This window comes from Rhinolophus ferrumequinum, chromosome 10, assembly GCF_004115265.2.
Source record: "Rhinolophus ferrumequinum isolate MPI-CBG mRhiFer1 chromosome 10, mRhiFer1_v1.p, whole genome shotgun sequence".
Lineage (NCBI taxonomy): Eukaryota > Metazoa > Chordata > Mammalia > Chiroptera > Rhinolophidae > Rhinolophus > Rhinolophus ferrumequinum.
The window spans coordinates 75,323,827-75,340,393 of NC_046293.1; positions in this window are offsets into that span (position 1 = coordinate 75,323,827).

Genomic DNA, 16,567 nt, shown 5'->3' on the forward strand with positions numbered 1-16,567 from the left:
TCTTGCTATACAGTATGCACAACTTAAAAGAAAAACTAGCATTTTTCTACTTGCTGCAAAATATTTACCTATGCTTTCTGCAATCTTTGGGCTTTTGAGAGTTATTTTTAAGTAGATAAGGAAACGGAAATTACCACAAGGAATGTAACCCCTCTAGATTCACTTCTTAGCTCTTGTAGTGGGAAGTCTCTAAAACTAAATTTAAACTCATATTTTTCTCAGAAACTTAAAAAAGAAACAAAAACCACACAGCCAGGAACTTCTATACAGTCCCTGGCAAGCTCCAAAGCCAGAGCACCACAGATATAGTCAATTAGTTTTATTTCCATCAAATCAAATCAATTGAGTTCTACAAAATTTATTAAGCACCTACAGACGCTGGTGCCTGGAACCCCAGAAGTTTTATTCATTGACAAAGAAAGAAGAAAAACAAAAACAAAACAGGAGACAAAAATCTATATATTCTCCTGCCAACCAGCCAAAGTAAATTAAGGCAACACGTACCATTTCTGAAATTAATTTTGAAGTCATTATAAATTAGAAATCATGGATAAAATAATGAATCAAAGCTCTATAAGCAGAAAAATGACATTTTTTTCATTTACAGGTTGATTGATTAATTTATTCAGACATTTGTTCAACAAATATGTATTAAGTATACCTCTGTGCCCGATACTGTGCTAAGCACTAACTTATCACAGTAATGTTTCAAAAATCATATGAGAAAGGGATTATGATATATATTTTACATTTAAGGAACTGGGACTCTAAAATTTTGTCATGATTACTTAATCTTTCCGGTGTGTGGCTATCAAGTTCCAACGCATTCTTTCTTCAAAAATTTACTGTGTTTTGTCCTGGGGAAACTGTGAGAAAAACAGGCCCATTTCTGCCCTCTTGGAGCTCATAAGGGAGACCAGTAACTCCCATGGGTCCAGGAAAGTGGGGACACTACCTCAGGCTCCACTCTTCAAGGGGCCCTAGATATTGAAGGGCTGATCCTCCTCAAAATTGTCCAAGTCCCCCTCCTGTGCCTGAGGCCAGCTGAGGGCCAGCAGTAGTGTCCCGGAGGAGAGTCTGTGGCTCAGGCAGGACATGTATTGTCGTTGGTCACTGTGTCTCCCCATCAGGCACTTTTCAAATCAATCCTGTGCATGGGGTGGTCAACCAGAGGCCCCAGTGAGCTCCAGGATGCATGGCTAGGAGATCATCCCAGGGCCCCGGCGGAGCTCTATTTCCTGGACGGTGACCTGGAGAAAGAATTGCACCCTACAAGCCAGTGTAGTATTTCTTTTACAGGATTACGTAAGATTGGGTTTCCAGAATGGCCCTAGGGAGCATACTGTGTGTGGTGCTCAAGGACATCGGGCACAGTGTGGGTTAAGGGATGTGATCTAGCACCGGTGCAATGCTGCCCCTTTGGCTTGAGCTCATGTGTTGGATCATACTCAGATTCAAGTGTTAGGTCTCATACATCCATTGTCTGACCTCAATGCAGCCTCTGTCCTGCAGCATCTGAGTATGCTGACAAGCATATTGTCTTCTGTGTGTTCCTTACTACTGGCACCCAGGCATTACTACCCACTCCATTGGTTCTATGTCATGTGCAAAGGTGTCCTCTCGGGTAGTTGCACCTGGTTCACTTGTGTTCCACAAAGCAAATGGACCCTTCTAATCAATGCCCTATTTTGCCTCCCACAGATGTGGTAATGTATGATGTAATACCCTTCCAGGTCAGTCTTAACCATGTTGGGGAAGGGACAGCCATTCTTTGCTCAAATGTTATCACTATTCTCATTCTACCCAATTGAGAAAGTTTGTATATTCCACCATGATTCATTACAATCTGCTGACAGTGAAGGCGCCAGTTTAGTAAATTATATGAGAATCACTAGTCCTATATTCATTGATCTTTGAGAATGGCACTAAAATCTACCATCATTTTACCTCAAATGCTGTATAGCCTCTGATTTATTATCTTGGGCAGGGTAAGATAGTTTTAGGACACCTGGCTTTTCCTCACATGGTAACAGTGATGGTTCTTTCATATGCTAAGTATATTCTTATCAGGCTGTCAGGATTTCCAAATAGCCAGAACAGCTGATTCATGGACCTGTTAAAGCCACAGTAGGAGATACCTGAGCTAGCAATAGAGCTCCATCAGCCCCCAATCTACAAGATACCTTGATGGCATTTTTGAACTCCTGATATCAGTATAAGTTTGAACTCTGTATCCAACAGCCTTTAAAAGATTTGGAAATGTCCTTTCTTCAATGTACACTTACTCTAGTAAATGACAGTAGAATTTTTGGAGGGGAGTGATTGAGGGAATCATATCGTATCATATTGTATTATATATATAATATGATACACAACTGTATTGCTGTGGAGTCCTCCCTCAAGAGAACCTGGCCTATTCTTCAATTGATGAACTCTAGGTCTGAAAAATGTCTCACATCTGGTAACTGAACGAATGATAATAATTTTCCATTGAAAATTTGTTTATCCATTTTTTTAAACCCTCTTTTTGTTTATCCACTTTTAATCTATCTAGTTCCTAGAAAGCCCTGATTGACTAGCCATTGCCACAGATCTTTCTAGGTCAGTATTTCCTTGGGGGAATTTGGTCTATTGCTCATTATTTTAATATTATCCACCTTCTCTAAAAAGTTTAGGTCTCTCCCGGGCTCCTGCTCTTCTGTTAAGGTACTGTCTTATTGACACTAGAGAACTTGCGTTCAACATTATTTCCTACCATCAACCCTGCCCAATGCAAGATAGCCACCACTGAGTTTCTCAGTGTTACTGGTGTCACCCTCTATAGCACATTCCTTAATCTTTTGTTAAGGAGGGATCCTCTGATCTACCCTGGGAAGCATGTCATCTGCTGGGTACTGAGTTCTTATAGTATCCACCCCTCTGAGCTTTCTTTAACCCTCTAAACAGGCATATCTGGCATTTCCACCTTTTTTCACGTGTACCATTTTTTTCCTCAAATGTCTAAGATCCAATTTAGCATAATAAGGTAGATTACAAGTTCTTTCCTAAGAACTTGAATCGTGGGTAATGGAATAGTGTCCTTCTATCAACAAACTCTCTCATACCCAAACTTACATTATATAATATGTTCTACATAATAGAGTATAATCCAGCTTCATATGTATAAAAATAAATTCCGTAATCCACATTTTTAAAGGAGATGGTGCCTTTGTAGAACAGTTTTAGATTTACAGAAAAATTGCAAAAATAACACAGAGAGTTCCCATATACCCCAAACCCAGTTTCTCTCTGTTATGAACATTAGTATGGTTCACTTGTTACAATGAATGAACCAATATTGAAACATTATTAGTATTAACTAAAGTCTATACTTTATTTATATTTCCTTAGTTATTACCTCATGCCTTTTTCTGCCCCAAATCCTATCCAGTATACCGCATTCCCTTTAGTCATCATGTCCCCTTAGGTTCCTCTTGACTGTGACAGTTTCCCAGTCTCTCCTTGTCAGGCTTGATGACCTTGGCAGGCTTGATGACTTTGGCAGGCTTGATGATTGCTGATCAGATATTTTGTAACATGGCCCTCGACTGGGATTTGTCTGTATGTTTGTTTGTTTGCTTGTTTGTTTCTCATAATTAGACAGTGGCTATGGTGTTATGGGAAGACCACAAAACTAAAGTGTAATCTTCATCACATCATATCAAGGGTACATACTATCAACATCACTTATCACTTTTGATATTGACCTTGGTCACCTGACTAAGGTAGTATTTATCACATTTCTCCACTGTAAAGCTACTTTTCCCACATCCTTTTCCATATTGTACTCTTTGGAATGAAGTCACTGCATACATCTCACACTTAACAAGAAGGAAGCTATGCTCCCCCCACTGAGGGCAAATTATAGACATAAATTATTTAGAATTATTCTGCATGGGATATATGTTTCTTCTCCTGCATTTATGCATTTATTCAATCATTTATCTATATCAGTATGGACTCATGTATATTTATTTTATATTTTGTGTTACAACCTAATACTACTTAATTATGTTGCTTAAATTCTTTCATCTTTCACCATTGGGAGAATTTTCAGTTGGTTTTGCACCCCTTTGATACCTCCTTCAATGTGGGTTGCCCTTCCTTATTTTCTGGCACAATAAGATGCTACAGAATCATCTTATATATTTTCTTGCCCCAGTCCTAGAATCAGCCATTTCTCCAAAGAAATCTTGTTTCTTTTATTAAAGAATGGCATTAGAAAATAACATCTGGTTGCTAGGTGTGCTCATTGCCACTGGTGCCGTGTGTGTGTGTGTGTGTGTGTGTGTGTGTGTATGACTATCTGTATCTATATTAAACTAAACATGAGTTCACATTGATATATTCAACTCTAATCATTGTCACACAGAACATTCTAGCTCCTTCCCCATTCTTATCTGTAAACTTGCACTCCAAGTGAAAAACCTGGCACCCAGAAATGGTGCTTTTTACAGTCTCTGTGAAGGTAAATAACTGACACAGCTCCAAGGTCCACACTATAAACTATACATATTTATACTATACACTATACTATACAACCTACACAGCTCTCAGCTCCAAGCTCACCATTCTACTGATGCTAGGGTAGAGACTATGCACATTATATTTCCCAGCTGCTTTGTCAGCTGGATTACTGGTTAGGTTCTGCCATGGAATGCAATAAAAAGGAATTAGAAAGTACAGGGAGGAGAGAAGGTCCTTACATCACACTGTATCCAGTTTCCATAAACATTACTTCAATAGCAGCAAATTGTTGGCTCTAGCATATACCTTCTTCCACTTCCAGCATTAGCCTCACCACACCCACTCAGAGGTTTGGATGTAAACCTGAACCTGTATTTTTTGCGCAATGGGAGTTTCAGCTATGCCTCCTTTACTTATCTGTTGGCCTGCATGTTCCTTAGGCTGTCCATGAATCCAACAGTTCCCTTAGGTTTGAGCACCTGCCAGGTTATGATACTTTCACAGAGATCTAACACCAGCTGAGCAGAGGTTCCGCTGAGAAGTCCAACCTCTAGTCCTGCAGGGTGCCTTCTCCAATCTCATATGATCTGACAATACCATATCTTCCTTTTCTTTCCTCAGCCCTAGGGGTTATAGCTGCATCCCACCATTATTAAGTTTTGGATATTCTCAGCAACTCCTTTTTGCTCTCTTCCACCCTTATTTTATTTGTCTTTCATCTTTACTTTAGACTGTCCTCCATATTAAATTTTCTCTATTTGAAATGTGTATTGGTTTCCCCCCAACGGATTGTGACACTCTCCATTTGCTATCTATGAATTACAGAATTTGATAGTGCCTACCTCAAAACGTTTTTATAATGCTTCACTTAATACTTAATGCATGCAAATCACTTGGTACAATGACTGACACAAGAAGTGTTCAGTCAATATTAGCTATTATTTTTCGCCTCAACTATTCCAGTGGAATGGGATTTATTATGTATAATAAAGGCAACCTCCCTATCAGAAGACCAATTGTTCCAATATGGAATCCTAAGCCTGGCTACTTTCATAATTAGGTACTAGTATCTCTCATCACCCCTTTTTTTTTTTTTTTTTTTTTTTTTTTGAGGAGGAGCATATGCCTAGGGTTATATCAATCTAGTATATACTAAATAGTAATTGAATTTTTGTGTATTAATTGGCAAATAGACCGAGCACTGAGTCCTCTGAGTACCTTCTCAATGTTCCAGCAAGTTTTGACACTTTCAAGGACCATTTGAACTTCCCCACTACACAGCAATAAAAAGCCAAATGCCTCCAGGTTCCTACTACAGTGCAGGAGTCAATATCAGTCCTAATAGGTTTACGTACAAGCCAAACATCAGTATTTTATACACATGTATCACCCTGCATATGTGTATTGTCCGTCTCCCAATTAAGAACACTGGTGAAGTTAACATTCTGAGGTGTTTACTATGTGCCATGTGGTGGTATTGACTATTATTATTCTCCCATCTATATTTTTAGCTGAGAAAACTCAGACACATAGAGATTTTCCAACTTTCCTGAGGTCACAGAGCTATTAAGTGATGGAGTCAGATTTATTTCAAGCAGTTTGACTTCAGAGCCTGGACTCTTGACTGAAAGTTTATACCAATCTGAGAACAAGAGGTTAGTTTAGCTGAAGCAGAGCAAAGAAGGACCTAAGAAATTAAAGTTTTACTTGAATGTGGATTCAAAGAAGAGGCTACATGAGGGATAAAATTAAATTCCAGTAGAAGAAGGATTAAAACTAAAGTTGAGAGCTTCAGATTAAATAATAATAATAGGTTATTTAAAATAAACTGGTTCCATTCAATAAAGATGCTTAAATTCCTTATGTCATTCTGAAACTACTCTGTGAATCTTTGTCAAAATTTCCTGAAGTTGAAATAACATGCTTATTCAAGCCCATCTGAGTCCTGTGACTGTGGACTACTCTCTTATCATGTAACCTTACAGTAAAACAGAGCACGCTCCTAGAGAAAGGACGATCTTGGAAGTCAGACCTGGATTCAAATTCCAGCTCCAACTTTTATTAACTGTATGACACTGGGCTAATCTGAACTTCAAGTTCTCCACTTTCTAAATAAAGAAAACATTGACTAAATCTCTCCCCACAACTACTTGTAAGATTAAAAGACATTATTCATTTACAGTATCTAGCCTTTATGATAGACTTTATGACTGTAAATTCTTCATTTTACTTTAGGTTTCATGTTTCTCTTCATTCTCCTCTTAGGTTTCATAATTTAAGTTTTTCATAATGTTTCTGCACTCAAATATTGCACATTCACTGGGTACGTCTGTTTGTGGGCTGACATCTTCAATTATCAAATAAGCCTAGTATCTGGGAACTGAAAGTTGTCAGTCAGTTTAGATGACACTGAAAATAATTTCCAAATCTTTCAAAATTATAATTATCCCTTCCTTAATTTTCTATCAAAAGTAGGTACTCCATAATCCATTTTGTATGCAGTAAACAAGCTCTCACATCATATAAATTGATCAAATGTGACCCTTTTCCAATCATTTGTAATGAAGGGAAGACCGAGAGAGAGAGAAAAAAGAAGAGGTGGGTTGAGTATTACCTATCTGATCCTTTAACTTTTCGGTAATGCATCTGTCTGGTTTTCAATGAAATAATTTTGTATTCTGTCACTAAACTCCATTTTCCTCCATAAGCTAGCTTGAGTTCCTATATCCACATCCAAAATATTACTACATTTTTTACAAATAAAAAGTTGTGTAGTCTAGAACCTTAATAGAAACAAAAATTCTCCCCCCCAAAATTACCAAAGCCCAGCCATCAAAAAAGTTTAGGGTATAAATTTCCACTTTTTATATACATATACCTGTTAGGTGTCTGACAGAAGCAAATATATTTAATTGAGGCTCCATAGGATTTCCACAAATAAATCATAAGCATAATATACAAATTTCCATAATACAAGAGAAAACAGAATGTAGTAAATTAGAGCCAGTGGAAGCAACATATAATTAGACTCCTGAGAATTTCAGATTCTGGAATTATTATTTTAAAATAATCAAACAGATACTTAAAATAATTATGCAGATAAAATTGAAAATATGAGAAAGAAATTTATAAAAAACAAGACCAGGCAACTTTAGAAAATAATCCAAAGAACTTACACAAATAGAAAATGTAGTCATTGAAATAAAAATAAACCTCAATGTCTTGGTCAAACCATTGACCAGACTTTGCTCAAGAGACAATTAGTAAAATGGAAGTTAAAACTAAAGGAATTATCAGGAATGTAGCAGGCAGAGCTAAAGAGAGAAAAGTTTTGTAAAAAAGATTAAGAACTCTAAAACACAGAGTGTAAACTGGGCTAATGATAAAATTGTAAAAAGTTGACAAAGTCAGGGAGAGGCAAATTTCAAGGACAAAATAGCTAATGAACTTATATATTCCATGAAGGATACAAATATCATCAATCAATAAGTATAAAAACAATTCAGGAAAAATGAAACAAAACCAAATTCACACTTTGACACATCAAAACTACAGAATACTAAAGAAAAGGAGATGCAACCAAAGAGAAAAGACAAGTTATCAATGAAATAATAACAAATAGTAGATGACAGAACTCTCAATAGCAACAAAAAACATTCTAAGAAAAAGGAACTACACCTTTCAACAGGTAAAATAAAATAACACATAACCTCGAATTTTAGACCCAGCTAAACTATCTAAAAATGAGCATGAAATAGAGACATTTTCAGACATATAAGAAATGGGGAAATTTACCTCCAACAGACGCTCACTGGAAGAAATTTTCTTTCAAAATGCATTTCTGGAAGAAGAAAATTGATCCCACAAACAGGTAGAGAATCAAAAAAGAGTACATCTCTGTCTGGAGCCAGCTCTGTCCTATAATAGGTAATCAAAAATTACTTCTTAGAAAAACTGAATACATTATTTTTATTTACAATTTGAAATAAAAATTATTATTAAAGTACAAATCAGAATAAGAGGAACATGACACAATTTAAAAAGAATTACAATTTTTTGGTTAAGATGGCAGAGTGGGTAAATGTTGTGCTTGCAACCTCTCATAACCACATCAGAATTACCACTAAACTGCATCATTGAGAATAGGCTGAGATTTAGTCCTATAATTAAAAATATACAGAAGAAGCCACATTGAGACTGGTAGGAAGGGCAGAGGTGTGGAATGGGCTACTCCCACACTTATATGTGGGAGGGATATCTGAGCTGGAGGTGATTCCTGAAGAGTGTGGGGTCTCAGCCCCGCACCAGGTTCCCAGCCAAAGGTTCCAATTCCGGGAAGAGAGGTCCCCACAACTTCTGATTTTTGAAAACCAGTGCAGATTGTGGCTGAGTGATATGGAGGGCTCCTGGAGTCCCAGGCATTCCTCTTAAAAGGCCTTTGCATGGGTTTACTCACTGATGAAATCATTTGTAATGAGCTCCAAGGTTGGAGCAATGGGTCAAAAGTCATCAGGGACATATGGAGAGGAAATGAATTGTCTGGTTTCAGTGTGAGGGCTGGAGGGACAGCCAGACATAAGTGCTGACAGAAGTCACTAGTCATTTGCTGAGCTCTCCCTCCTCCCAGTACAAAGGCTTAGGCAGGTGCCATATCTGAGTCTCCATCAACCTAGATAACATTCTATACCCCACCCTGGTGATCCTCAGATACCCTACAATATCCAATTTGTGGGCCCGCTCAAGCCATTTCCACTGGCTTTTATATATAAATGGTCTGTATTGGCTCATGCTACAGATTTTCCAAAACTCTCAAAGGTTCAAAAACCCCAAATAAGCAGCATCTGGCCTTGATATACCTGTACATCTTGCTGAGCAGCTGCAAGCACAACACTAGTGGCAGCCAGTTTCATTCTATGCTTGGCATCTCCAAGCCAAGTGCAGTTGGTAGACATCTGTGGATTACTTTGTGGCTCATTCCAGGTGACCCTGGGCAGGGTACAGGTAGTGGGACCCCTCCCAGGATACCCCAGGATTACCACACCCAGTGGCTGGCTTCAAACTAAGCCAGAGAACCACACGGTTGCCTCCATAGATGACATACCCAAAAGGAAGACTAGACAGGCACTAGAGCCCTGCTAAAGTGAATCCTACTCCATAGGGTCAGCCCCTGCACAACAGCTTATCCACTGAAGTCATAGCAAGTCCTCCCAATCAATCACCCTGCGGGTCAATCCCTCTCACTGATGTGCAAACAGCAACCAAGGATCAACTATCATAGGAGGGCACACACAACCTACACAAGGGACATACCTGCAGCACCTGACTCAGGTGATAGGGTGATGGTACTGGGCCCCACAGGATACTTACTACATGAGACCACTCTACTAAGACCAGGGATCCTAGCAGCTCTACCTCATACATAGAAAGAAACACAGGGAGACAGCCAAAAGGAGGAGACAAAAAAAACATGCCCCAAATAAAAGAACAGAACAAAGCTCCAGAATAAAAACTAAACAAAATGGAGACAGACACAGAGTTCAAAACACTGGTTATGAGGATGCTCAATGGTCTTAGTGAGAACTCCAACAAAGATGGGAAACATAAAAATGGAGATAGAAAACAATAAAAAGAATCAGTCAGAAATGAAGAATACAGTAACAGAAATGAAGAATACATTAGAGAAAATCAACAGTAGATTAGATGAAACAGAGGATCAAATCAGTGATTTAGAAGATAAGGTAGCAGAATACTCAATCAGAACAGCAAAAAGAAAAATAATAATAATAATAATGACAGTTTAAGGGGCCTCTGGACAACATCAAGCACACCAACATTTGCATCATAGGGGCACCAGAAGGAAAAGAAAGAGAGCAAGGAATTGAAAACCTATTTGAATAAATAATGACTGAAAACTCCCACACCCTAGCAAAGGAAATAGACATACAAGCTGAGAAAATACAGAGTCCCAAACAAGATAAACCCAAAGAGACCCACACCAAGAAACATAATTAAAATACCAAAAGTTAAAGACAACAACCACAAAAAAAAATGTTAAAATCAGCAAGAAAAAACCAGTGAGTTACCTACAAGTGAGCTCCCATAAGACAGTCATTGATTTCTCAACAAAAACTTTTCAGGCCAGAAGGGATTGGCAGGAAATATTCAAAGTGATGAAAAGCAAGGACCTACAAGCAAGGTTACTCTACCCAGCAAAGCTATCATTTAGAATCAAAGGACAGATGAAAAGCTTCCCAGAGAAGAAAAAGCTAAAGGAGTTCATTACTACCAAACCAGTATCACAAGAAATGTTAAAAGGACTTTTTTAAGAAGAAAAAAAAAGATTAAAAAATATGAATAATAAAATGGCAATAACTACATACTTATCAGTAATTACTTTAAATGTAAATGGATTATGTGCTCCAATCAAAAGACATAGAGTCATTGAATGGATAAGAAAACAAGACCCATATATATGCTGCCTACGAAAGACACACTTCAGATCAAAAGATACACAGAGACTGAAAGTAACAGGATGGAAAAAGATATTTCATGCAAATTGAAACAAACAAACCAAAAAACTGGGGTAGCAATACGTATTTAAGCAAAATAGACTTTAAAACAAAGGCTATAACAAGAGACAAAAAAGGACCTAGTAATCCCACTGCTGAGTATTTATGTGAAGAAACCCAAAACATTACTTTGAAGGACATGTGTATCAATGTGTTCATTGCAGAATTATTTACAATAGCTAAGATATTGAGGCAAAGTGAGTGTACATCAATGAATGAATGGATAAAGAAGAGGTGGTATATATAAACAATGGAATATTACTCAGCCATAATAAAGATTGAAATCTTGCCATCTTTAAAGTATGGATGGACTTAGAGGGTGTTGTTCTTAGTGGAGTAAGTTAGACAAAGACAAATGCCATATGATTTCACCTGTATGTGGAACCTAACAAGCAAAATAAATTAACAAACAAAACAGAAACAAACGCAAAGATACAGAGAACATTTTGATGGTTGCCAGATGGGTGTGCTTTTGGGGAGATGAGTGAAAAAGGGGAAGGGATTAAAAAGTACAAATTGGTAGTTACAAAATCATCCTAGGGATGGATGTAAGGTATAGATAGCATAAGGAATATAGTCAATGATATTGTAATAACTATGTGTGTTGTCATATGGGCACTAGATATCAGGGTGAATGTGTTGTAAGTTATATAAATGTCTAATCACTATATTGTACACCTGAAAGTTAACATAATATTGTATGTCAACTGTAATTTAAAAATTAAAAAAATGTTTTAAAAATAAAATAAAAAGAATTAACAAATTCTGAAATAAAAAACCAATAGGTCAGGACAGAGAAAATTTATTTTTTCCACTCTTATTAAGCGTTTTCAATTCCTTAATGTGGAGAAACCAGAAATTGATATCAGAACTTGTTATATTTCTTCTTCATATTTTTATTTTACACACATAATAAAAAGTCTTCAGGCACTGTCAATCCTACTTTATCTTTTCAAGATTATTATCTGGCCATTGTTTGTGTAACATTAATTTATAACATTAGAATAAGTATTCATAGTTTGTAGGCATTAATAAACATTCAAATCAGAATTCTGAGAAGTTTCAATGTACGTTAACTCTCCTTCCTGATTAAAGAACAAGATACTTCTGAGCAACCCTTTCTATGTGATTGTGTAAGTCACTGTATAAACCACTAAATAGATCAGGATAGATCCATGTCTTTATACTTCGTATTTCTTGAATCTCTTTTATTCAACATGATTCCTCAAAAATCATGTGTGGTGATATCCTCCTTACATCCTCACACTACGCTAGCATATAATTCAACTATAGTAGACCAAGACACAACTCATCTGAGCAGCTAAAATAATTAGTTTTTACACTTCCTGAATAATTTTTTTTTCCAGTCTGAAGATCATTTGTCTTAAAGGAAAAGTTCTGTTATCTCTTGAATATTCATTAATACTGTTTTTTCCCTCAGCAGCTCTAAGCCTAAAACTCTTTGTCTTATAACTGAAAATATAAATGTAATGATTCTTTCAGTAATTTACTAACATTTTTGGATGCATCAGCTCATTTCTTGTGTTAGCCTTCCTGACACTATTCTTAAAATGTAAGTGTCTAAAACTTTTTACACAAATTCTTTAAAAATTTGAGTTCAAGGGAAATTTCATCTATACTTTTCATGCCTTAGTTTGATCCTTTGAATAGTTCAAATCTCATCAAGAAAATTATAACTGTGGTGTGCAGAATGGACACCCAAAGATCTCCATGCACTAACCTTTTTATATAAGAAAGGGACTTTGCAGACATTAAATTTACAGACATTAAGAAAAGAGAAGTACCTTAGATGATCCATGCATATCCATTCTAATCACATGAGCCCTAAAAAGCAGAGAACTTTCTCCAGAAGAAGTCTGGGAGATGCAGCAGAATGTGAAATCAAAGAGATTTAAAGTATGAGAACTGTTCTGTTGTTAATGAAAGGAGCCACATGAAAAGCTTGAGAAGGAATATAGATAGGCTCCAGGAAAAAAAGACTAGCTCCCTTCTGACAGCCAGCAAGGAAACAGTTTTTGGTAATAAAAACTCAAGGAAATAAACTTGGTCAATAGCTTAAATGAGCTTAGAAGTGGAATTTTCCCCCAGAGTCTCCACATAAGACCCCAGCCAAGACAACACAGTAATTTGGCCTTGTGACGTCTTGAGCAGAGAATCCAGCTTAGCCACACTGCTCAGACTTCTGACCCACAATCTGTGAGATAATAAATTGGTCCTATTTTAGGTCATGAATTATATAGTGATTTGTTACAGCATCAATAGAAAACTCATACAGTCACAACTCTTCCCTTGTAGAGCCTTATCTCCTGGAAGTGAGCCTATCTTTTCCCTTACTTTTATGAAAGTGGCCTTCTAAATATCTAAATTATAGGTCAGTATAAGCCCAGCCTTCCCTTCTTGGCTAGCCTGACTCCCCAAATGGCATTGTTTCTTTTCCTCAAGGTTTTCCATCTCCTCTATTCCACCAATTCTCTTGAGGAGATGAAGGTCAAAACTAGAATACAAGTTTTTGTTTTTGCTCTCTCTGCCTTTTGGGAGATGAAGTCATCAGTAAAGTAAGTTAAGAACTTGTCAGGTACTCTGATTTTAGCCAACTGAGACTTCCAACAGATGTCCAGAAACTCCCTCATTTTGCCTCTTTACCAGTTTTGTAATTGGTGTCAGGAATGCATCATCCATTTCCTCCATCTGTTAGTCTGTCACCTCAAACATAAGAATTATAAAGAAGCCACATTAATGCATTTTGCTCTGGGAGAATAACGTGTTACTTCAGCACTTCCTTCCTTTTACCTTCTCAACACTAACAGAGACTTAGAGTTTGTTAGCTCATTAATCCCACATGCTTGGCTGTAGCACCTCATCTTATTTCAAGTTATAGCTACTGCCTTCTTCCAAAGGGTTCAATTCTCATTCAGACGCCCACAGAGTAAGTCTTACCCAGCACCAAGCTGGAGCCACATTCAATGCCAAATCAAAATCAGGGATGCCCTCATCGTACCAGAGCCACCTTCCTAAAATTGCTTCCATTCTGCAGTGTATTTTGGGTTAGAGTGAGCAGCACTTACAATGACTGTTACAAACTTTACAGGGAAGCTACTTAGTTTGTGGTTCCTTCAGGTTTTATGCCTTACTAGTCATGTCACTACAAAGATTGTGTGACTACTTCTACTCTCCAGTACAGCTCTGTATCATAAATCCCTAAATTATAAGTTTATTTATAACAACCTGTTCTAACAAGCTGGGATTCTCAGCTAAAAGGATATCTGGTCAGTATACAACAGCTTCTGGGAGACCTTCATTTATCTTCCAGCTAGTATTTCCATTAGAATATTCATAAGATCTGTTCCAGTCAAAACTGTCTGTCTTGAGGGAAATGAAAGGATCTGAGTGACAGACTCACTTTTCTTCCAGCTTCCGATTATAGTCAAAGCCATTGTTCTCTTTTGATGGTCATAATTTTTCTTTCCTTTAAGAGAAATCTTTCTCAAGAGCCAGGGTCCACTGCCTCTCCCACTTTATTACAATTTGGCCTCTAATGCCTCCCACTTCGTCAATTTACCAGTAATGCTTATCTAGCCTAGATCGATACTCTAAGTTCTGCAAAAGTCAAGGATTATTTTGTATTGATTTGTTTCATTTTTGTACATAAAAAAATATACTGGCATTAGGAGGAGAGTATACCCAAACCTATGTTATGTTAGAGCCGCAATGCATTCAGTGAGTTGGCACGTATTAAAATGTCTCCCTCATGTTAGTTTCTGCCGGTCCTTCCCTCCTGATTTGTCTATGCTTTCTTAATAGTCCCAATTGCTTCTTTCCTTTGTGAACCCATTCCAACAACTCTTTAGGACATCAGTGAGCTTAAACTTTACCACCTTCTGCCATCATCTCATGTTTAACTTATTGATGACCCATATGCTGAAAATCAGACTTCTGAGACTATCCATTTTATTTCTTAACCTCTCCTAAATAGTTTCTTTATTAATAGTTAGTATTTCTAGTCTGCATAGGATTCTTGTATTCAATTTTATTCTTTTATCTTAGAATTTGAATCTCTCCTCTATATTTAATTTAGTACATCCTTGGACAAGTATGTAGTTTATAGGCAAAAGTCAAACATATTCTTCTTGGCTCCTGTGAAGTGAGCTAATTTCTTAGTCAAGGATTCAGACTTTTGATGATGTTATGATTCAGACTTCAAGTGCCATTTTTCAGTACTACTTGTAATATCTAAATTCACTTGAAAACGTCACTGTTTTCTTTCAGTACTTCAGTTTTCTGTTTAAAACTACTTTGTGTAGTTCTCTCTAAAATTTGGGGGAGCCCTCATCTAGAAATACCATTTACTTCCTTATAAATTGACAACAACTAGCATCCAGCAACTTAGGTTGTCTCTTGCATCCCACACTCAATGAATGCATCTCTCACTGGATCACATTAGATCTACAACCCTCAGTAGGGAGTCAATAACTAACCATCAGTTCCCTCTAGGAACACTAGTGGATTCTTGGAACAAATGGAACTCAGAATTTTTTTACACTATTACGTGGTTTTGTCCAGAAATCTAGATTTTCTATAACAGAACATGCTTATTGATTTTCGGTTTTCAGTAGAGCAGTTTACTCTTCTACTTTCCTACTTACTCGTAGATCACTTTTCTAAACTCTCTGTGTGGCTTTGCTTTGATTTCCAAATACTTTTTCATTCTTATTTCACAGAGCACATGTTCTCCTGAGTGTCACCCTTAAGGCAACAAATCTCACATGTATTAGTTAAAAAGTTACAGAGTTGTTCTCTTTATTCTGAGTCATGAGCCTCCATTCTCTGAATGCTTGGTAGAAATTTTTATAAATTTAATTCCCTTCAGCTCTTGTACTATTTCTTCTTTTCCTAGTGGTTATTCCATTGTATGACATAAGTCATGTTTGGCAAAATGAACACTAACTCTAGGATCAAAACTACATGGACCTGATATTTTCTACAAATGTGGTTCTGGGCAGGTCAAAACTATTTTGAGCATCTATCTCTCCTCTAGAAAATGAGAATCATGATTTCTATACCTCAAAGTATTTGTGAAATAAGACAATATGTGATTTTAAAACTGTAACACACTATAGAAATCCTTGATAGTCATAATTTAGAAAGCTTTCATTCATTCATCCATTCATGCATTCAAAAATATACTAAAGTCTATGTAATTTCCTTTTCACTCCAGTCCAAGCAGGTATTCAGGACCTTGATAATTCCTTGTCTTAGAGACTTTTGCTCACCAAAACAAGAACTATTGGAAGACAGTGCTTTTTCCTATTTTAATTAATGGCATATTTTATTAAAAGTATTATGTTTGCAAAGAGCATGAAAATAAAAGGAGACATTGCTCACAAACTAAATTTGAAACACAGAAGGTAAATTCTATCCCTATGTACTTTAGGGCAATAGCGGGGGAAGTTGGTAAAACTCTAAGAAAAGCT